This window comes from Salvelinus sp. IW2-2015, linkage group LG31 (genome assembly GCF_002910315.2).
Source record: "Salvelinus sp. IW2-2015 linkage group LG31, ASM291031v2, whole genome shotgun sequence".
In the NCBI taxonomy this organism is placed as follows: domain Eukaryota; kingdom Metazoa; phylum Chordata; class Actinopteri; order Salmoniformes; family Salmonidae; genus Salvelinus; species Salvelinus sp. IW2-2015.
Genome location: NC_036870.1, coordinates 29,094,092 through 29,119,294, shown reverse-complemented (window position 1 = coordinate 29,119,294; position 25,203 = coordinate 29,094,092). Strand labels below are relative to the sequence as shown.

Genomic DNA, 25,203 nt, shown 5'->3' with positions numbered 1-25,203 from the left:
ATGTTACCTGTAATCTATGGCTTATGGTTAGGATACAGTGCCTTCAGAAAGTAGGCATACCCCTTGACTTGACCCCAAAAAACTGTGTTACAGTCTGAATTCACAATTGATAAAAAWAAAAAAWAAAATGTATATCACTCATCTACACACAATGGCAAAATTAAAACATGTTTCTAGATATTTTAGCAAATGTTTTGAAAATGAAATACAGAAATCTAATTTACATAAGTATTTACACCCCTTTGCCCCAAACATAACGCTTTGTATTTAGGACATAAAGTTAATTTATTCGCCACATTTTTTGAAGTTTAACTTTAGTGCAAACAGGATGCATGTTTTGTAATATTTTTATTCTGTACAGACTTCCTTCTTTTCACTCTGTCAATTAGATTAGTAACTACAATGTTGTTGATCCATCCTCAGTTTTYTCCTATCACAGCTTTTAAACTCTAACTGTTTTAAAGTCACCATTGGCCTCATGGTGAAATCCTTGATCCTTAATTACACATCCAAAGTGTAATTAACTTCACCATGCTCAAAGGGATATTCAATATCTGTTTGCTTTATTTTTTACACCCATATACCAATAGGCGCCCTTCTTTACGAGGCATTGGAAAACCTCCCTGGTCTTTGTGGTTGAATCTGTGTTTAAAATTCACTGCTAGGCTGAGGGACCTTGCAGATAATTGTATGTGTGGGGTACAGAGATTAGGTAGTAATTCAAAAATGTTAAACACTACTATTGTACACAGAGTGAGTCCATGCAAGGTATTATGTCACTTGTTACAATTTTTCCCCYCTGCTGAACGTATTTAGCTTGCCATAACAAAGGGCTTGAATACTTATTGACTCAAGACATTTCAGCTTAAAATTTTGTATTATTTTGTAAAATTCTCTTAAAACATAATTCCACTTTGACATTATGGGTTGTGTAGGCCAGTGACAAAATCTCAAATTTGTGGAAAAAGTCAAGGGGTGTGAATACTTTGTTGTTTGGTTGTTGTTTRCTTATGGCCCTATACAGCTCGTTGAATGCGGTCTTAGTGTCAGCATCGGTTTGTGGTGGTTAATAGATCGCTACGAATAGTGCAGTCTACAGCTTATCATGACGTATTCTAACTCAGGAGAGCAGAACCTCAAGACTTCCTCAATATTAGAGATGGTGCAGCAGCTGTTGTTAACAAAGAGACACACCACCCCTCCTGAGGTTACCCGACGTTGCCGTTCTGTCCTGCTGGTGCATAGAAAAAAAGCTGGTTGTATATGTCCTTGTTCAGCCAAGTTTCCGAGAAACATAGGATATTACAGTTGCTCAGGTCCCGTTGATAGGATCATCTCCAATGGAGCTTTTTTGTGCTCCAATTGTGTTTTTACACAATATGTCAAAGCTATCACACAGTACAGTCCACAGAAGCAAAGATAATATGTATATTGTACCCCAATAATGTTTACATTTTTTTAAATGTACCTTGTGTGTAGACATCACTACAGCCGGGTCGGTTTATGTTGCAGTGTGCATGTCATTACCTGTTGGTTGGTGTGAAAGGCTTTATACAGATACACTACATATACAAAAGTATGTGGACACCCTCATATTCATGGATTCGGATATTTCAGAGCCACACCTGTTTTTTATTTAATTTAATGTTACCTTTATTTACTAGGCAAGTCAGTTAAGAACAAATACTTATTTTCAATGACGCCTAGGAACAGTGGGTTAACTGCCTTGTTCATGGGCAGAACGACAGATTGTTACCTTGTCAGCTCGGGGATTCGATCTTGCAACCTTTCAGTTACTAGTCCAACACTCTAAACACTAGGCTACCTGCCGCATTTCAGGAGCTAGCATACGAGTAATATAGTTCAAGCTATAACAGCTCTAATGCAAGACACTTCCTAGTTTAACTCAGTGACACGATGACACACGAGGGAAGGGTGAAAGGTTATTTGATCTGAAAAAGGAATGTCAGAAGGTGCACAGTGTGTTAATCTAAAACGTCACTAAGAGATGAAAGCCTACAGTTCAGCTAGTCAAAGGCAGACGGCAGACACAAATAAACGAGACGAAAAGCAACAGAATGAGAAGAAATAAAAGAACACGTCCTCTGGTTGTCTCCCCCTGGTTGTCTCCACAGACAGAGCAGGCATACTAATGAAACGAACCAATGTGTTTCCTGTGCCCTCTCGCTCTTCCTCTCCTCAATTTGAATTAAATTCAAAGGGCTTTATTGGCATCTCTCTCACTCACTATTACGTTAAACCTGCGTCTATGAACATACCCTCTTCCTCTAGTCTCCTTTCTCTGTCCTTTCTTTCTCCCACAACTAATACAGACAACATGTTATCATGCAGCAAGCAGTACCACCTGCATACCACGCTGGTTGCTTCTGAGCTAGCAGGGTTGGCCTGGTCAGTCCCCTGGATGGGAGACCAGATGCTGCTGAAGTGGTGTTGGAGGGCCAGTAGAGGCACTCTTCCCTCTGGTCTAAAAACAAAGATTCCAATGCCCCAGGGCAGTGATTGGGGACATGCTCTGTGTAGGGTGGCCGTCTTTCGGATGGGACGTTAAACGGGTGTCCTGACAATCTAGGGTCATTAAAGATCCCATGGCACTTATCGGTAAGAGTAGGGGTGTTAACCCCGGTGTCCTGGCTAAATTCCCAATCTGGCCCTCAACCATCACGGTCACCTAATAATCCCCAGTKTACAATTGGCTCATTCATCCCCCTCCTCTCCCCTGTAACTATTCCCCAGGTCGTTGCTGCAAATGAGAACGTGTTCTCAGTCAACTTACCTGGTAAAATAATGGTAAAATAAAAAAATAAATCATCCGTGTGTGTTTTCCTGAGCCTCCTTCCTCAGACACGGCCTGATAACTTCCACTTTCCCCCACTTCCAACTGATCCCAGACCTGCCTGCCACAGTGCCACACCATAACTCTTCCACTATATAGGCAATAGGGTGCCGTTTGAGGTAACGTAACTGAAATGGAATCATAACAGTACTGACAGGCTTCTTACTATATGTTGTATTGAATCATATCAGTACTGACAGGCTTCTTACTATATGTTGTATTGAATCATAACAGTACTGACAGGCTTCTTACTGTGCGTTATTGTATTGACATTATTGTCTCCTCATGTGGCTGTAATCGGCAACACTGACAAATGGCATTAGGGACTTCAGTGGTCAATTTATGAGATCACCTCTACTCCTCCTCCCCTGAGAGCAAATGATCAATGTGACAACACACACGAACACACGCATGAGAACACACAGACACAGTCACACAGACACAGTCAGTCAGACAGAGAATAACTAAAGTTACCTTGAGTCAGTATGTGTGATCTCCGACAGCAACGGTGTCTGGGTCGCTGCGTGTCCAGTCCCCATACCCTTTCCCAACCATTGAGGAGTTAGTGTCACTACTATGTATAATCAAATTAAATCAAATCAAATTGTATTGGTCACATACACATATTTAGCAGATGTTATTGGTCACATACACATATTTAGCAGATGTTATTGGTTATTGGTCACCACACCACCCTCTGGAGAGCCCTGCGGTTGTGGGCAGTGCAGTTGCCGTACCAGGCGGTGATACAGCCCGACAGGATGCTCTCAATTGTGCATCTGTAAAAGTTTGAGGGTCTTAGGGGCCAAGCCACATTTCTTCAGCCTCCTGAGGTTGAAGAGGCGCTGTTGCGCCTTCTTCACCACACTGTCTGTGTGGGTGGACCATTTCAGATTGTCAGTGATGTGTACACTTTCCACCTTCTCCACTGCTGTCCTGTCGATGTGGATAGGGGGGGTGCTCCCTCTCCTGTTTCCTGAAGTCCACGATCAGCTCCTTTGTTTTGTTGACGTTGAGGGAGAGGTTATTTTCCTGGCACCACTCCACCAGGGCCCTCACCTCCTCCCCGTAGGCTGTCTTGTCGTTGTTGGTAATCAGGCCTACTTCTGTTGTGTTGTCTGCAAACTTGATGATTGAGTTGGAGGCGTGCATGGCCATGCAGTCATGGGTGAACAGGAAGTACAGGAGGGGGCTGAGCACGCACCCTTGTGGGCTCCCTATGTTGAGGATCAGCGAAGTGGAGGTGTTGTTTCCTACCTTCACCACCTGGGGGCGCCCCGTCAGGAAGCGTAATTAGTGTTGGTGAAGTGAATATGATGAATATTATTAAGGTTCTGGTCTTCTGAGACACAAACAAATCAAATAACTATACAATTAAGTCCCAAATTTAAATAAAATAAAAATGTTATAAAAACAAATAGTAATAACAACACAAAAAACAAGTCATCCCGTTTGTCATGTTTGGTTGTTTCAAGACTAATGAGTCTTACGTCCACGCAATATTACTTACAAGGAGCAGTTCCCATCTTTTTTTCACATACATCTGTCTGCAGTTTTATTTTATAGGTAATCTTTACCATTAAATACATTTATTTTACTCTACAAGTCCACTATTCTATGGTAGGAATGTCCTTATTTAGCCAATGTGCTGTAAATTCATTTCTTCGCTGCAGACAAAAGTATATTTAATAGGTAGGCATTTTGAAAGTGCTCAGGAATTTCTCCAAGTACAGCATTCTCTGGGTCCTTTGCCAGATACCATTTAAATATATTGTTTAAAAATGCAAAAACATCATTCCAGAATTTCATTATTCTAGGACAAGACCAGAAAGTATCTAGGTAATTTGCTAATAATTCCCCACATTTTCTCCAGCATTCATTGGTTGTTCCTGGTCTTATCGTCACCATGTTGTCTGGAGATAGAAAGTACATCCGGGTGATTTTCATTGATCATCTTTACATGTATTTGAGTGTTTAACGGTCTGAGCATTTCTACAGATTGCCTCCCAAGTTTCATTTTCAAAATTCTCCACAAATTCAGATTCCCACCTGCACTTAGTTTGCAGAGTTTTGCTCTGTGTCAGCAATAGATTGGTATAGTTTTGTTATTGTTTTACTACTAGTTGTCCTTTTCTGGATATTCATTAGATATTTTTCTATGGGAGAGGGCTCAACCTTCATTTTTACACAGTTGGGGTGTTTCAGTAAAAAGTCTCAGCTGTAAATAACAGAAGAAATCTGACTTTGGCAAATAAAAGTCTGAACTTAGTTCACCGAATGATTTAACTTGGTTGTTCTTCAAGACTTGGTGTACATATTGCAAATAGAGTAATGACCACCATTGGAAAGCTGAATCTAGTGATAATGGGATGAAATCTGTAAGATCTGCAGTACCAGTTAGGGATGATATACCCATAGGTAGATAGACTGCATTGTACATTCCTCCAAATCGGGATTGTCTGATTGGACCACAGGTTCTTACTATCACACTGTAATCTAGCACTGAAATACTGATCAACACACATCCTGTACTACTGTTCAGCACCGAGCTCTACCACCACCAAAACACTGACATCAAAGTCCAGACACACTCCATGACTTACAACACCTTTAGACAAGTACACAATAGGCCTGTCATTCATACAGGTGGTGGAAGGGAAAGACAGACATCTGCATTGGGTTAATCACAGGCTAATATGAGGATGACATCATCCTCCTGACATGCCAGCTTCCTGGATGAGCTAAAGGCCCTCTGGAACGAACACACAAACACACACACAGGGCCCTCAGGGTTCGATTTTTTCCCTTTTGAGGAAGGTGTGTGTCACTGATGATCACAGAAAGACAGTGTTTCAACATCCCTCACTCCTAGGACAGGAACATTCAGATGACTAAACCAACCCTGGGGGCGTCATGCAGTGTAATTAGGGGAAACTCTCTGTCTGTCTAACTAGACTATAAACAGTTAACACTGTGTTTGAGTTTCCTCAAATCTCACACACATGGACATAAAACCCAGATGCACGACAAGCACACACACACACACACACACACACACACACACACACACACACACACACACACACACACACACACACACACACACACACACACACACACACACACACACACACACACACACACACACACACTTAATAAAGTATAAATAAAGGGTTTATGTTCCCCATTGAACAGGTGTGCGCTGTTTTGTGCTGGGCTGTGAGAAGAGCTGTTCTGTGAAAAGAGCTGTTCTGTGCTGGACTGTGAAAAGAGCTGTTCTGTTTTGTGCACAGAGCTGAACACTGCAGTCCAGTGGAGTGAGGTAATTTAAGATTTCCACTAAGTAGATTCAACAAACCCTTGAGCCATTTCTATGCAGCAAGAGAGTTTACGTCCGCACGCACGCACGCACACACGCACGCACGCACGCACGCACACAGCTCCTCAGTATGCTTATTGTGGAACAGTAAAGGAGGGAGGGAAGAGGGGGGAGGGCGATTGAAGGAGGGAGGAGGGCGATTGAAGGAGGGAGACTGAACTCTTGTTGCTTCCCATTTCTCCCACCCTGAGTTCTATCACGAACTAGAGAGAGAGAGAGAGAGAGAGCAATAGAGAAAGAAATAACTCTGGGATATGAAATCACATCACGATAGAAAACACACAACAGTGTATCCTAGTCAGTGGCACTGGTCCAATCATAATGGGTGAGAAAAGCCAGACAGTCCTTTGTGAACAGATTTAAGTCAGGGTAGTTACCCATCCATAGCAGAGCCATGTAGAGAGAGATGACGCACACTCAGGCTGTGTCCCAAATGGCCGTCTTTTTCCTATATAGGCGATGGTCAAAAGTAGTGCACTATGTAGGGAATAGGGTGCCGTTTGGGACGCACACACAGACTCAAAGACAGCCAGAAAAACTACCTCAGACTCCCATTCTTAGGGTTGAAGTGCGGAGATTCGAGGAGGAACATTTGACAGTAACTTAGGATGGACTGTGAATTGCCTCGAGTGATGATCCAAGTCAGGATTGAAACTTAAGATGTTTATAATGTTCAATGAAATGGGGCCATTCTGAATGCAAAACAGCGTACTACAGTATGCAAGCTGTCGAGGCTCTTGAGTGGCTTATACTGAAGCCATGTTGAATTCTGTGTTCAGAACATATTTCATGTGACGGTTACAGATAGATCACACAGACAATGTGTTGGTTTTATCTTAATAGGAGAATGAATGAGCACATAACTCCACTTGACAGTGAAAAACTATATTGTTTGTGCCTACCAAGGCATTCAGTTGAAGCAGTGAAACACACACACACACATTAAAAGGTATTGCAGTGGCACCAACTGCTGCATGTCTCCATGACAACAAGGGAGACAGACGTGTTGTCATTGTCTAAGGGCCATTGGTTTACACAACACACACACACACACACACACACACACACACACACACACACACACACCAAACACACACACACACCACACACACACACACACACACACACACACACACACACGCTTTACCTCCACTCCTCCTGGGAGCGGTTCTGCTCGTACTTCTCCCTCACATGGGACACGCCATATCAGGGTGGAGCCAGTGGACCTGGCCGGACTGGGAGGGCTGAGACGCAGGCCAAAGCACGCCACGCATTTCACCTTGTGGATGTCCAAAATCTTCTGGATGATCCCCTGCAGAGACGGACCACCAGGAGAGTTGAGTTAAGAGACAGTAGTCAAGCCATTGTATGGCTTGCCCTCAATACACCTCTGCTGTTTTCAACCAGGACGCTCCCTAACCTCCTGCGAGCAAGCCTTTCTAATCGACCTGCCCATGTATCCTGGAAGGACATTGACCTCATCCCGTCAGTAGAGATGCCTGGTTGTTCTTTAAAACTGCTTTCCTCACCATCTTAATAAGCATGCCCCATTCAAAAAATGTAGAACTAAGAACAGATATTAGCCCTTGGTTCACTCCAGACTTGACTGCCCTTGACCAGCACAAAAACACACCTGTGGCGGACTGCAATAGCATCGAATAGTCCCGCGTATGCAACTTTTCAGTGAAATCAGGAACCAATAGACACAGTCAGTTAGGAAAGCAAAGGCTAGCTTTTTCAAACAGAAAAAAACACTAATTCCAAAAGTCTTCGAAAGCCAAGTGAACAAACAGATCACCGACCATTTTGAATCCCACCGTACCTTCTCCGCTATGCAATCTGGTTTCCGAGCTGGTCACGGGTGCAAGTAGCCACGCTCAAGGTCCTAAAAAATATCATAACCGCCAACGATAAAAGCAGTACTGTGCAGCCGTCTTCATCGACCAGGGCCAAGGCTTTCGACTCTTGTCAATTATCCTTTTTCTTATCGGCAGACTCAACAGCCGGTTTTCTCAAATGACTGCCTCGCCTGGTTCACCAACTACTTCTCGAATAGAGACCAGTGTGTCTAATCGGAGGCCTGTTGTTCAGACATCTGGCAGTCTCTATAGGGGTGCCACAGGGTTCAATTCGGGCCGACTCTTTTCTCTGTATATATCAAATGATGTCGCTCTTGCTGCGGGTGATTCCTTGATCCACCTCTACGCAGACAACACCATTCTGTATACATCTGGCCCTTCTTTGGACACTGTGTTAACAAACCTCGAAACGAGCTTCAACGCCATTACAACACTAATTCCGTGGCCTCCAACTGCTCTAAAATGCTAGTAAAACTAAATGCATGCTCTTCAACCGTTCGCTGCCTGCAACCGCCCGCCCGACTAGCATCACTACTCTGGACGGTTCTGACTTAGAATATGTGGACAACTACAAATACCTAGGTGTCTGGTTAGACTGTAAACTCTCCTTCCAGACTCACCATTAAGCATCTCCAATTCAAGTTAAATCGTAGAATCGCTTTCTATTCGCAACAAAGCCTCCTTCACTCATGCTGCCAAACATACCCTCGTAAAACTGACTATCCTACCGATCCTTGACTTCGACGATGTCGTTTACAAAATAGCCTCCAACACTCTACTCAGCAAACTGGATGCAGTCTATCACAGTGCCATCCGTTTTGTCACCAAAGCCCCATATACTAACCACCACTGCGACCTGTATGCTCTCGTTGGCTGGTCCTCGCTACATATTCGTCGCCAAACCCACTGGCTCCAGGTCATCTATAAGTCTTTGCTAGGTAAAGCTCCGCCTTATCTCAGCTCACTGGTCACCATAGTAACACCCACCCGTAGCACACGCTCCAGCAGGTATATCTCACTGGTCATCCCCAGAGCCAACAGCTCCTTTGGCCGCCTTTCCTTCCAGTTCTCTGTTGCCAATGACTGGAACGAATTGCAAAAATCACTGAAGTTGGAGACTTATTTCTCCCTCCCTAACTTTAAGCGTCAGCTGTCAGAGCAGCTTACCGATCGCTGCAGCCGTACACAGCCCATCTGTAAATAGCCCATCCAACCAACTACCTACCTCATCCCCATATTTGTTTTTCTGCTCTTTTGCACACCAGTATTTCTACTTGTACATCCTCATCTGCACATCTATCACTCCAGTGTAAATTGCTAAATTGTAATTACTTCGCCACATTTGTCCTATTTATTGCCTTACCTTCTTACATCATTTGCACACACTGTATATAGATTTTTCTATTGTGTTATTAACTGTACGTTTGTTTATCCCATGTGTAACTCTGTGTTGCTTTTGTCACACTGCTTTGCTTTATCTTGACCAGGTCACAGTTGTAAATGAGAACTTGTTCTAAACTGGCCTACCTGGTTAAATAAAGGTGAAATTAAATAAATAAATACAATTTTAAATGCTAGGGCAACACAGAAGAGTTGAGTTAAGAGACTGTAGTCAAAAAAAGTCCACACAATTTAAGACACTGAATAGAACATTTTCTGGAGACAGACAACAAAACACAGTAAACACATATAGATAACAGACATAGAATCCCTTCTACTGAGAGGTGAAGAGAAGACTTACAACCGTTCTGTGTGAGTGATGTTATCTTATGCCATGGCAGTGGCCCGTCTGCCTAGTGACAGTGGGTAGGCTGTCTGAGCGGATTAGTGGGATGTGTGCAGCTTTGGCAGAGTGGCCAAGGAGGGCACCAACCATTACCCCCCATCTGATCAGCTCCACAGGAACAATGTGACACTCAAACGGCCACTCAGTCAGAACCTCCATGTCTCTCTCTGTGACATCGTCTCAGTGTCTGTCCAGTTTAACATCAAACCCCCAGACCAGACCAGACGGACCACTCACGACGAGTCTCGAACATAAAGTGCCAACTAGAGTCTCAATAGACTAGCTCTTGACTGTAAAGTCTATGACTGGCCAGATGGACCACTCACATGCCTGTCATAAAATGCTGTAAGTGAGCAAAACTAGGGCTCCATGTTAAGTCTATGGCTGGCTGACAAGGAGACATTCTGGCCTCGCATGGCTGGGTTGGGGTCATGAGCGGCTGTATGAATGCATAGTACTACACACAGGCAATACAAATGTGAGATTCCGGCACAAACACTTCAAAGTCATTGCATATTTATGAAGATTGTATTTTGAGGGGAAATAGAAAGCCAGGCCGTTTAAACTGTGCCCCAGTTGCAGCCTAATGGCCAGTGGAAACAGTGTAGAGGATAACAGGGCCTGATCACTGCCCCAGGGGAGAGAAGGAGGGGAGAGAGGAGAAGAGGAAGAGGAGAGGAGGAAGAGAGGAGAAACATTCCAATTGGGAGAGTGAATTCCAAGCCTGTGTTTGGTAATGTGATTTCCAACTTAGGCAGGTCTCTATGCTGCTCTGGCCTTGGGGACTGACTTTCTGCATCTGTAATGGAAATGTCTCTTGAAGACTGTCCACGGCAAGACAGTGTCGTGGAATAGGACTAGAGGAACTGGGCTCTTTAGAAGGTAGAAAAAGTGAAACAAGAATCCATTTTGATTGGCAGTCCCAGTAACAATGCACTAGGGACTAGAGGTCGACAGATTAATCGGAATGGCCGATTAATTAGGGCCGATTTCAAGTTTTCATAACAATCGTAAATCTGTATTTTTGGACACAATTTGGCCGTTTTTTTTTTACACCTTTATTTAACTAGGCAAGTCAGTTAAGAACACATTCTTATTTTCAATGACGGCCTAGGAACGGTGGGTTAACTGCCTTGTTCAGGGGCAGAATGACAGATTTTTACCTTGTCAGCTCRGGGATTCAATCTTGCAACCTTACGGTTAACTAGTCCAACGCTCTAACCACCTGATTACATTGCACTCCACAAGGAGCCTGCGTGTTACGCGAATGCAGTAAGAAGGTAAGTTGCTAGCTAGCATTAAACTTATCTTATAAAAATGGCATTCGCGAAAAAGGACTGTCGTTGCTCCAACGTGTACCTAACCATAAACATCAATGCCTTTCTTAAAATCAATACACAAGTATATATTTTTAAACCTGCATATTTAGTTAATATTGCCTGCTAACATGAATTTATTTTAACTAGGAAAAATGGTGTCACTTCTCTTGCAATAGAGTCAGGGTATATGCAGCAGTTTGGGCCGCCTGGCTCATTGCGAACAGTGGGAAGACTATTTCTTCCTAACAAAGACAGCCAACTTCGCCAAACAGGGGATGATTTAACAAAAGCGCATTCGCGAAATCGTTGCACGACTGTACCTAACCATAAACATCAATGCCTTTCTTAAAATCAATACACAGAAGTATATATTTTTAAACCTGCATATTTAGCTCAAAGAAATCCAGGTTAGCAGGCAATATTAACCAGGTGAAATTGTGTCACTTCTCTTGCGTTCATTGCACGCAGAGTCAGGGTATATGCAACAGTTTGGGCCGCCTGGCTCGTTGCRAATTAATTTGCCAGAATTTTACGTAATTATGACATAACATTGAAAGCTGTTTCTTTATTTCTATGTTTTGGCCGGGTATGGTTCTCAATTAGGGACAGCTGTATCGTTGTCTCTGATTGGGAACCATACTTAGGTAGCCCTTTTCCCTCCTTTCAGTGTGGGAAGTTGACTTTTGTTAATGGCACTTAGCCCTGTAAGCTTCACGGTTGTTTTTTCATTTGTTGTTTTGTTGGCGACATTTTCTAAAATAAAAGGAATACCACGCTGTGCTTTGGTCTTCCAGCATCGGCCGTGACAGTTACACTGGCAATACTAAAGTGCCTATAAGAACATCCTATAGTCAAAGGTATATGAAATACAAATCGTAGAGAGAGAAATAGTCCTATAATAACTACAACCTAAAACTTCTTCATATGTTCTCATGTTCTGAGCAAGGATCTTAAACGTTAGCTTTCTTACATGGCACATATTGCACTTTTACTTTCTTCTCCAACACTTTGTTTTTGCATTATTTAAACCAAATTGAACATGTTTCATTATTTATGAGGCTAAATAGATTTTATTGCTGTATTATATTAAGTTAAAATAAGTGTTCATTCAGTATTGTTGTAATTGTCATTATTACAAATACATTTATTTTTATTTTTAAACCGGCCGATTAATCGGTATCGGCTTTTTTTGGTCCTCCAATAATCGGTATCGGCGTTGAAAAATCATAATCGGTCGACCTCTACTAGGGCCAAGGAGAACACTGAGTAAAGATATTCGATGTAACCGTACAGCACCTTTACTTTAGGCTGTAGTTCTGTATCTACTACAGTAACACTGCCTTCATGTGAATTGATCGTTTACACGCTTTTACAGCAACCTTTTACCTTTAGCCTGTAGTTCTGTAACCTACTCACAGTAACAATGCCTTCATGTGAATTGATGTAACCGTACAGCACCTTTACTTTAGCCTGTAGTTCTGTATCTACTACAGTAACAATGCCTTCATGTGAATTGACGTCTGTACCTAGTTATTTTCTCTTACAGTGAAGGAAAAATATTCCTGCAGAGATGAGACAAGCTGAAAAACCCTCCTTGGGAGTCCGATGGCGGGTGGTGTTAAAGAAATGCAATAGGATCATGTAAAAGTGTTCTAACAGAGGATTGTTTAGCCAGCTAAGGGCGGCTAAGCAGAAGCATGTCTCTGTCTCTGTTTACTAAGATGCATGTAAAACCCAAGTCTTCCAATAGAATGATTAAATAATGGGCCTCGGTAGGCTTCTTGGGCTGGTGGTTGGAGAGCATGGTGAAGTTTCCCGTAGGTACAGATCTAGGATCAGATTCCCTTCCCCCAATCCTAACCGTAACTATTTAGTGGGGGGAATGCAAAAATGCCCCAAGTATAAGCTGGGGAGGGGAGGAAGGTGGAGCAGCCAAATCGTTCAATCACTGGTAGTAGTGTCACGTTGCCATACATCAGGCCGTCAAGATGAAATTATGTTCAACTCCAACATCATCTTATTATCCACTAACCTCAAATGATCCGACAAGTAGTTCTTATTGGCCTTCAACTACGTAAAGAATGTGATTCCCCGAAGATCATTGTTTGACGTGACGCATAGCTACTGACAAAGCTTGAGTTTTACATTATGACTCGACACTTCTGTCTGTCAAGAGACTGAAGTTAGTGAGACCAAGGAAAGGATCAGTTCTCTCTTTCCATCCAGTATTCAGTACACTCAACATAATCTACATTAATGTCTTCTAATCCAATATTGGGCGCTGAATGTATTGGGTGCTGAATGTATTGGGCGCTGAGTTCCCAGGAGCATGGTGGAGAGAGTGGCTGAGTAATTGCAAAAATGAGTCTGCCCAATTAGAAAGAAAAACATCTTACATACAAATTAATAATTTTAATTTCTCGCCCGTTTTCATGAAGCTGGCAATTGCCTACTCAGAATGTAATGGCCAAATGCTGCAAACAGAACCATATTGACGCAGTTCTGCTGGTGATTGTTTTGTAGGCCAGGTGGCAGAACTGACTGAATACAAATGGACTCCATTTCAAAGAGGAAAAATACCTCCAGAACCCAGAATGGAGACAGAAGCAATGGGAGAAATGCACTAATTTGTCTTGGGCTACTAAAATTCTAAATGCTAGACTACAACTTCAAACTAGCATCAGTCAAATGTCATATTTATCTCCCGCTTGTACCATATAGCTGGAAAAGCATGATAAATACTGGGTGATTTAAAGCATGATAACTATTGGGTGATTTAAAGCATGATAAATACTGGGTGATTTAAAGCATGATAAATACTGGGTGATTTAAAGTATGCTGTGAATAGGTCTGGTTCCACGATACGGCAGACAAGGAAATAGTAGGCTACCATATCTGTCTTTGTGAGAAACAAATTGCACCAGATTACTTAGCCATAACACAAATCTCTTAAAATGTCACATGCCACCTGAATTACTGATTTGATATGATCTAAAAGATCAGCACATGTATACTCCCAGCAGACCTGGGGAAAGTCCTTACTAGTAGTAGTACTAGTACTAGTACTAGCAGTAGTAGCAGCAGTAGTAGTAGCAGCAGCAGCAGCAGCAGCAACAGCAGTAGTAGTAGTAGTAGTAGTACTAGTACTAGCAGTAGTAGCAGTAGCAGTAGTAGTACTAGCAGTAGTAGTAGTAGTAGTAGTAGTAGTAGTAGTAGTAGTAGTAGTAGCAACAGCAGCAGCAGCAGCAGTAGTAGTAGTAGTACTAGTACTAGCAGTAGTAGCAGTAGCAGTAGTAGTACTAGCAGTAGTAGTAGTAGTAGTAGTAGTAGTAGTAGTAGCAACAGTAGTAGAAGGTTATAGAGACAGAATCAGTCTGCTTACGATAACAGTCTCTCTCATTAGAACAAGACAAACTGAACATGACAAATTCCCCATCACACAATATTAGGCTAAACACGATGACAGCCGCATCTATGATGATATGACAGATTGTCTCTAACAAACAAGCTCATTTTACTACCCTTCCCTTGTTTTAAGGGTCCAAAAAGAAATCCCACTGGCGTATAGTCATGTGGATTCAGGAAATTAATATGGATGACTAATGTGCACTAGGCAGAAGGTTATTCATAGATATGCAATTACATTCCATGTTCTATATGTAATTCTATGGTGTTACTATGGAAGCAGCATCAACAGGATATCTAGGATAGGATGAGACTGTATGGCCTGCAGCCCAAATGGCTCACTATTCCCAATCCCTATATAGTGCACTACTTTTGACCAGAGCAGTGCACTCCGTAGGGAATAGGGTACTATTTGGGACACATACTATAAGCAGACAGGCAGAGTGCTATTGATGTCGTATGAACAGGATATGTGTGATGGGATGGGGGGTCTTTGGAGACCAGCTCAGGAAATAGGAACATGTTTATTCTGGGATGGAACCAGGAAGAGAATGTGGATCTAACACACAACTTAACACAGATATCTGCTGACTGCACTGAGACCTATGCACCATGGCCGCCTCTCAAAAATGGCAACCTATTCCCTATTTAGTGCACTACTTTTAACCAGGCYCCATAGGGCTCTGGACAAAAGTAGTGCACTACATAAGGAATTGGGTGTCATTCGGGAGTTATTCCCTCGTTTCAATAGTTTTCTTTCTCTAGGAAATAAGAGATCTATGGGCTTATGTTAGGTGCCAGGAATCAATTTCCAGTTTCACACCACCGCACACCTGAGACCACTGTCTGTGTCAGTGAGGGCAGGGAAAATGGACCCACATTTCTTTCAAATGTATTTTGTGTTTGCATAGCCTGGTTTAAGATCTGGATGTGCTGTCTTGCCAACCCCTTTGGCATGCGTGACAATGAACGTAAGAGCTAAAGAAAAAGACAGCACAAACAGATCTTGGATCAGGCTAGGGTTTTTAAGACTCTACCTGAGGAAAGACAATGCTGGTCCCAGAGGGTCATAATTCATCACATGTTTAAATGTGTGCCCTACTGTATATGAGCTGTGTGAATGGTATTGTGTAATTAGCCAACTTTGAGGCCTCAGGTGCGCCTTATGTGAGACCTAGGTTGACTGCCACTAAAGATCACCGCGCTAAGGCACTGCAACGTCAGTTAAAAGAGAATCTGCAACATGTACCGATGAAGACACACACAGACCTCTGCCTTCGCGAACATGTGCAGACAGAGTCGGAGTGCAGTTAGACAGTTGCAGCGTAACCACACAACGATCACAGTTCGGTATTCCAATATGAAAAGCAACTAGGGATTGTGCTCTGAACTTTCACTAACATATAGCTATTGACAAACCAACAGGCTGCTGCACCACTGCTCTGATGTGCAACACTAATCAATAGTCTCTGTACAGCAGCAGCTGGGTGAATCTCATGAAACCAGTTTTAAACATTTCTGTAGCAAATTGAGTTACAAAACCATGATGCACCGGCAAAAAACAAAACCAAAAACCATCATTCTGAGGATGTATAGTGTCATATTTTAAATACATTGTACATTTGCACCTGTATTTTGTATATTTTCACCCCAAATTTGAATTAAAGAAATGCATCCAGATTAAATTATTTTCTTACAATTTTTCTTTAGAAAAACATAATTTATTTGAATGAAACTAAATATSTTGCTGTAGTTTGTSCATAAATCATAAAAATACCTAGAGGAGTAGTAAATGTAGTAAATGCTAAATTAATATATTCCCTTTWWTGCCTTCAGAATGARGTTCTTATCCTCAAACATCCCTTTACCTCACTGAGCATTCTCATTACCGAAACGGATAAAAAGCTCAAATTGTGAAAAAGTTTGATTTAATTTTATTATAATTTTATAMTTTCATTTGAAACAAAAAAATGACAGTGTTATGTTTAACTCAGGCCTTTTCATTAGGGGAGCAATGTAAAAAATAATAATTTAGAAATTGATTTGTTAATAACTTTTTTGGACTGTTGAGGTAAGGAGAATGTTGTGGCATAATATCTGATCAAAAAACATAATTATGAAATAGATAAGTATAGATCCTAATCTCAGTGATCCAAGAGGATATTTAGTGAAAAATTACAATAATTTTAGGGTCAACTGTCGGTTTCGGGAGAAYGACTAAACACAACTATACACTGGGCTCCAACAGCCAAACCACTGCATCCAGACAATGATGAATTAATTCAGCGCAGGAGAGATTCAGTGTTCAACAGTCACATGTACAGGGATGCAGGTGTGATTGCTAGGTACAGTGAACATCTTAGACAGGACTAAGTGAAATAAAATAATGAAAATGGTCATAAAAAAATCAAGAGAGACAAACAGAGTGAGGGTATCAGTCTGTGTGTGTTTGTAGGAGATCCAGGTACACACACACCACTTGTTCATGACTGTGTGTACAGGCCACCCATCTTGGCAGTGTAGAGACATTTCTGAATATTTAAGMCAATTTTCTGCAAGTCTACAAATTTCTCCATGGACCTGAGAGAAATTGTTTCCATTTAAAAGCTAATTTYCTGTAATTCTACACATTTTACCATGGCTAACGCTGTGTTCTTTTGCTTTAACGTAACAAAATCAATACTGCTGAATTCATTGTTTTTGAAATTTAAAATTCTCCCTGACTGTCYAGCTTTAATTTAGGTGATTGTTACCTCTCAAAAGATTATATTACTCAAAAAATATATAGGTCCGTTATCCATTACATGGCAGCAGTAACCGAAAAGTCGCTGGTTTGAATCTCCGAGACGACTAGGTGAAAAATCTGTCAATGTGCCCTTGAGCAAGGCACTTAACCCTAATTGCTCCCGTAAGCCGCTCTGGATAAGAGCATCTGCTAAATGACTAAAATGTCAAATGTAAATGTAAAATGAGTTGCAGGTTAAAGCTGGGTCTACACTGATTGGCTCTAGTTCTGATGCAGGGTCAGATGCTGCTCCATCGTGTGTGATAATCAGATCCCAGACCTGTGATTAGTGGCTACATCTACTTCAACTGAGTGGGTGTGTGACCCCTGTTGAGACATTTTCCGTCTGTCTTACCCTGACATCGGTGGCGTCCCCATGGCGGATGTTACTGGCCCATGTGCTGTGCTCGCTGTTGCTCTCGAAGTGATGGAAGACCTTCAGGACCCTGTCTGGAGCCCCGGGGGCTCGCTCGGTGGCCGTGCCTGTGCCCGCGCTAAGGCGCGACTTGGCCCCCCCAGCCAGGGCGTGGTTGAGGTTGGGGTCCAGGTATGCTGTCGCCATGCCGTTGCTGTGCGCTAGGTGTCTGTCATATTCTGTAAGTGGAGAGAGAGTGAGAGAGAGATAGAGAGAAAAAACAACCGTAGAATTAGAATTCCTGCGATAATCATATGGGGAAACTCAAAATGGTCACCAGTTCACCCATTATGACATCATTGACTTGACTGGGGATCACAGTTCTACTCATATTCATTCTATGGTTACACACTGGGTGATAACACAGTAGAAACATCATACATCATCCCTGAAATATAAAGCATGGGAAGTCAATATTTTCTCTTAACAACCTTGACTGAGCCTCCAATAATAATTTCTTTATGAATGAATTATGATAGAATTATGCGACACGRTGAAAAAAGTATCAGCAAGTTGAAGGTGTGAAAAGGGTTCATATTGCACAATGCAGCAAGGTGTGACAAAGTGTAACAGTCTTTCCTCACACTTCACATACTGAAAAGGAGCAGAGAACTCCCCGGAAAACAATTAATTGACACACCACATCTCACTATAATTCCCAATCTGGCCCTCAACCATCACGGTCACCTAATAATCCCCAGTTTACAATTGGCTCATTCATCCCCCTCCTCTCCCCTGTAACTATTCCCCAGGTCGTTGCTGCAAATGAGAACGTGTTCTCAGTCAACTTACCTGGTAAAATAACGGTAAAATAAAAATAAAAAAATAAAAAAATAATATCAGTTGTAAATCTGGAAGGGTGAATGCATCTGGAATCCTATTATCATAAGAGCAATCAGACATGCTATTGTGGTAGTCAGTCACATCTAGGTTCCTGATAGAATGCAGGCTGACACAACTAGTGTGGAGCTGTTGGGTGAATATACAGTACCAGTCAAAAGTTTGGACACACCTACTCAGGTTTTTATTTATTATTTACTATTTTTGACATTGTAGAATAATAGTGAAATCATCAAAACTATGAAATAACACATATGGAATCATGTAGTAACCAAAAAAAGTGTTAAACAAATCAAAATTCTTCAAAGTAGCCACCCTTTGCCTTGATGACAGCTTTGCACACTCTTGGCATTCTGTCAATCAGCTTCACGAGGAATGCTTTTCCAACAGTCTTGAAGGAGTTCCCACATATGCTGAGCGACTTGTTGGCTGTTTTTCCTTCACCCTGCGGTCCAACTCATCCAAAACCATCTCAATTGGGCTGAAGTCAGGTGATTGTGGAGGCCAGGTCATCCGATGTAGCACCATCACTCTCCTTCTTGGTCAAATAGCCTTTACACAGAGTGCAGGTGTGTTTTGGGTCATTGTCCTGTTGAAAAACAAAATGATAGTCCCACTAAGCGCAAACCAGATGGGATGGCTATGTGCAAATTGCTGTGGTGGCCATGCTGGTTAAGTGTGCCTTGAATCTAAATAAATCATGACAGTGTCACCAGCAAAGCACCCCCACACCTTCAAACCACCTCCCCCATGCTTCACGATGGGAACCATACATGCAGAGATCATGCTTCTCACAAAGACACGGCGGTTGGATCAAAAAACTCACATTTGGACTCATCAGACCAAAGGACACATTTACACCTGTCTAATGTCCATTGCGCATTTTTCTTGGCCCAAGCAAGTCTCTTCTTCTAGTGGTTTTTGCACCAATTCGACCATGAAGGCCTGATTCACGCAGTCTACTCTGAACAGTTGATGTTGAGATGTGTCTGTTACTTGAACTCTGTGAAGCATTTATTTGGGCTGCAATTTCTGAGGCTGGTAACTCTAATGAACCTATCCTCTGCAGCAGAGGAAACTCTGGGACTTCATTTCTTGTTGCGGTCCTCATGAGAGCCAGTTTCTCATAGCGCGATGGTTTTTGCGACTGCACTTGAAGAAACTTTCAGTTCTTGAAATTTTACGGATTGACTGACCTTCATATCTTTAAAAAATGATGGACTGTCGTTTCTCTTTGCTTATTTGAGCTGTTCTTGCCATAATATGAACTTGGTCTTTACCAAATAGGGCTATTTTCTGTATACCAACCCTACCTTGTCACAAAACAATTGATTGGCTGAAACCGCATTAAGAAGGAAAGAAATACCACAATTTAACTTTTAACAAGGCACACCTGTTATTCTACAATATAGAAAATAGTAAAAATAAAGAAAAACCCTTGAATGAGTAGGTGTGTCCAAACTTTTGACTGTTATTGTACTTCAACTAGTGTGGAGCTGTTGGGGGAATATACTTCAACTAGTTGGAGCTGTTGGGGAATATACTTCAACCAGTGTGGAGCTGTTGGGGAATATATTCAACTGTGGGAGCTGTTGGGGGAATATACTTCAACTAGTGTGGAGCTGTTGGGGGAATATACTTCAACTAGTGTGGAGCTGTTGGGGAATATACTTCAACTAGTGTGGAGCTGTTGGGGAATATACTTCAACTAGTGTGGAGCTGTTGGGGGAATATACTTCACTAGTGTGGAGCTGTTGGGGAATATACTTCAACTAGTGTGGAGCTGTTGGGGGAATATACTCAACCAGTGTGGAGCTGTTGGGGGAATATACTACAACTAGTGTGGAGCTGTTGGGGAATAACTTCAACAGTGTGGAGCTGTTGGGGAATATACTTAAACTAGTGTGGAGCTGTCGGGGAATATACTTCAACCAGTGTGGAGCTGTCGGGGGAATATACTTCAACCAGTGTGGAGCTGTTTGGGAATATACTTCAACTAGTGTGGAGCTGTTGGGGAATATACTTCAACCAGTGAGGAGCTGTTGGGGGAATATACTTCAACTAGTGTGGAGCTGTTGGGGGAATATACTTCAACCAGTGTGGAGCTGTTGGGGGAATATACTACAACTAGTGTGGAGCTGTTGGGGAATATACTTCAACTAGTGTGAGCTGTTGGGGATATACTTCAACCAGTGAGAGCTGTTGGGGAATATACTACAATAGTTGGAGCTGTTGGGGGAATATATTCAACTAGTGTGGAGCTGTTGGGGAATATACTTCAACTAGTGTGGAGCTGTTGGGGAATATACTACAACTAGTGTGGAGCTGTTGGGGAATATACTTCAACCAGTGGAGCTGTCGGGGGAATATACTTCAACTAGTGTGAGGCTGTCGGGGGAATATACTTCAACCAGTGTGGAGCTGTTGGGAATATACTTCAACTAGTGTGGAGCTGTTGGGGGAATATACTTCAACTAGTGTGGAGCTGTTGGGGGAATATACTTCAACTAGTGTGGAGCTGTTGGGGAATACTATTCAACTAGTGTGGAGCTGTTGGGGGAATATACTACATGTGCATTCAGCTTGTGTCAGCAGGAACAGTGCCCTCTGTGTGGCTGGAAAAGCCCAAAATAACCTCCCCTGGTAGAAGTGAGAGTGCACCCACATAGTGACTAAGCACCGGTCGAGTGAAAACAGGAGACTTCTACTGGATTTGGCCTCCAATGAAATGCCACAGATACAAGGTTTAGCAGTGAGCTTTAAAGAGAGCTGCAGAGTTAAAATATGTTTTCTTTATACATTTAAAAGGACTGTAATGGATACAAGGATTGGCAGCAGTGCAGTCCATTTGAGAACGGACGGTGGCATGCACCACAGCACTGGCTGCAGTACGAAAACAGCAGGGGCACTAGCTTTAAGTGCACTGCTTTATTTTTTTCATCCTGGCGTCCACAGAGCCAAAGGCGTAGTCAACAGTAAGTGACAGACAGTGTGCACTGCAGTACTGACTGAAACTTCTCTTTTCAGTTAATCTCCTGGTCTGAGCTGGGGTCTGGCCTGTTACTTCAGGCAGGATACACAGACACACAGGGCTGTCAGATGCCTGGCCAGTATCAAATCAACACACACAAAGTTGAGCCGCTCTCTCTCCCCAGGGGCCAGGGTGGTGTGTGTGTGTTTGTGGACGCGCGTGTGTGTGTGTGTTGAGCAAAATGGGGCACTAGATGTAATCTCTGCTACATTCCTGCTGGCCAGTGTGTTCTGTTTGTCCATGTTATTAACAGGCATTAGATGATGGTCTACATCCAGGGAACAGGAGAGAAGAACACGCCCTGTGGTGAGGCGTCGCAGGACAGACCGGTCACACCCTGGGGGGAGGGGGGGGGGGGGTTGCTGGCCAGAAGACAAATATTATACTTTCATAGATTATTTGCACCAATGAAAACAAGTGCTAAACAACAATACAGATAAATTATAAACATTTCAAAAGCTGTGCAGGTGGTTGGAAGCCAAGGCTTATATGAAAACCACACCTCAAAAACCTATATACTGTAAGTACCTAAATAAAAAAGGTTTGTTAAAACAGATACCCAAACCTACTAATTCTAAATGTATAAATGAATTTATAAGTAATCACAAAAAAACATATAGTATTTGTTTTGTCTAAATGTGTGTGTGCATGTGTGCAATAATTAGGCTATATGGAGGAGATACTGAATAGTTTGGTTCATCAGGCTGACCCCCAGTCTTCATGGAGGAGATTACTGAGTAGTTTGGTTCATCAGGCTGACCCCCAGTCTTCATGAAGGAGATTACTGAGTAGTTTGGTTCATCAGGCTGACCCCCAGTCTTCATGGAGGAGATTACTGAGTAGTTTGGTTCATCAGGCTGATCCCGGTGTTCATGAGGAGGGATTACGGAATAGTTCGGTTCATCAGGCTGATCCCCGGTCTTAATGGAGGAGATTACTGAGTAGTTTTGGTTCATCAGGCTGACCCCCAGTCTTCATGGAGGAGATTACTGAGTAGTTTGGTTCATCAGGCTGACCCCCAGTCTTCATGGAGGAGATTACTGAGTATTTGGTTCATCAGGCTACCCCCAGTCTTCATGGAGGAGATTACTGAGTAGTTTGGTTCATCAGGCTGACCTCAAGTCTTCATGGAGGAGATTACTGAGTAGTTTGGTTCATCATGCTGACCTCCAGTCTTCATGAGGGAGATACTGAGTAGTTTGGTTCATCAGGCTGACCTCCAGTCTTCATGGAGGAGATTACTGAGTAGTTGGTTCATCAGGCTGACCCCCAGTCTTCATGGAGGAGATTACTGAGTAGTTTGGTTCATCAGGCTCACCCCCAGTCTTCATGGAGGAGATTACTGAGTAGTTTGGTTCATCAGGCTGACCTCCAGTCTTCATGGAGGAGATTACTGGTAGTTTGTTCATCAGGCTCACCCCCAGTCTTCATGGAGGAGATTACTGAGTAGTTTGGTTCATCAGGCTGACCCCCAGTCTTCATGGAGGAGATTACTGAGTAGTTGTTCATCAGGCTGACCTCCAGTCTTCGCTTGAAGTTATTGAGGGATGATGATGTTTTGGCAATGTGAAGATAAGAATTCCAGAGTATTGTACCTCTGTATCTGATAAGGAATTGACTATGTGAGGTATGGCAGTGGGCAGGATAAAGGTTATCGCAGTGTCTTGTGTTATATAGATGGACTTCAGAATTATATTTATTGTTGGCTTCATATAATATCTAATGGGTAAAGACATGTTATCAGGGTTGATATCCTTGGCTTCATTAATATCTAACGGTTAAAGACCATGTTATCAGGGTGATATCCTTGCTTTCATTAATATCTAATGGGTTAAAGACCATGTTATCAGGGTTGATATCCTTGCTTCATTAATATCTAACGGGTTAAAGACCATGTTATCAGAGATGATATCCTTGGCTTCATTAATATCTCATGGGTTAAAGACCATGTTATCAGGTTGATATCCTTGGCTTCATTAATATCTAATGGGTTAAAGACCATGTTATCAGGGTTGATATCCTTGGCTTCATTAATATCTAACGGGTTAAAGACCATGTTATCAGGCTGATATCCTTGGCTTCATTAATATCTAATGGGTTAAAGACCATGTTATCAGGGCTGATATCCTTGGCTTCATTAATATCTAATGGGTTAAAGACCATGTTATCAGAGATGATATCCTGCCCAACTAAGAGAGATATTCCAGAAAGTGGAAAGGAAACAGGCCTCACGTGTCCAATACAACCACACGTTGGTGTTAGTTTGATCAATGGGGTGCACTTCCTATGGAAGCCACATTGACACAGTCCACATAACACCACTGAAGACTATAAGAACAGTGTGTGTTTTAGGTCACGATGTTAGGTGAAACACATGAACAAAGTAGAATAAATATGTGTGTCTGTCTATGTGTGTGTGTGTGTGTGGGGGGGGGGGAGTATGTGTGTGGGTGTGTGTGTGTGAGTCAGTTGACTATAGCGGAGTCACTTGCCATAGGCCTACAAGAGGCGGGGTGAACGACCAGCTGATCATACTTCAGGTATGCGATGTTACCTTTCTTCTGTTCTTCAATTAGTCATAGCAGCAGTTCCTTTCTTTTGATGTTTACCTTTTCGGAGAAGTCTAAATTGATGAAGATTTTGGTTCCCTTCAGGCACTTGGCTCTCCTGAGAATCTCCTCCTTGTCTTTGAACCTCAGCAGTTTCACCACTATAGATCTGGGCCGTCCACTGGGGAAGAAAGGGCCATTGCTATGCACCCTCTCCATCTCCATGAGTTTAGGATCCAGTTTGATCTGACCCTCTCCATCTCCATGAGTTTAGGATCCAGTTTGATCTGACCCTCTCCATCTCCATGAGTTTAGGATCCAGTTTGAGTTGATCTGACAGGAGTTTCTTGACCTTGACTTCTGTGTCATGCCGAGTTTCAGTCTTTACATCCTCAATTCCATCAATGAAAATGTTATTGCGCCTCGATAGCTTTTCGAGGTAGTCTCCTTTGGGAAGAGTGCTTGTCAAGTGTTAGGAAAATTGTGAAATCCTCAGACATGGTTTTGAATGCGGTCTGGCTGGTGACATTCGCACTCTTTACTTCAAAGTTATTTTCCTGCTGATCTATTAGATGTTTGTAGAAGTCTTTGTTAATCCAGTAGTTCATGGAGTGTACAGCCTGATACGTATATTCCTCTTATAGAAGTCTTTGTTAATCCAGTAGTTCATGGAGTGTACAGCCTGATACGTATATGGAGTGTACAGCCTGATACGTATATGGAGTGTACAGCCTGATACGTATATGGAGTGTGCAGCCTGATACGTATATTCCTCTTATAGAAGTCTTTGTTAATCCAGTAGTTCATGGAGTGTACAGCCTGATACGTATACGGAGTGTACAGCCTGATACGTATACGGAGTGTACAGCCTGATACGTATACGGAGTGTACAGCCTGATACGTATAATACGGAGTGTAACAGCCCTGATACTATACGCGAGTGTACAGCCTGATACGTATACGGAGTGGGGTACAGCCTGA

At 42.5% G+C, this 25,203-nt stretch overlaps 1 pseudogene; it reads right to left on the bottom strand.

Annotated features, from left to right (window-relative positions):
* LOC111955697 (focal adhesion kinase 1-like) overlaps window positions 1-25,203 on the bottom strand; it is a 143,949-nt pseudogene that overhangs the window by 115,045 nt on the left and 3,701 nt on the right.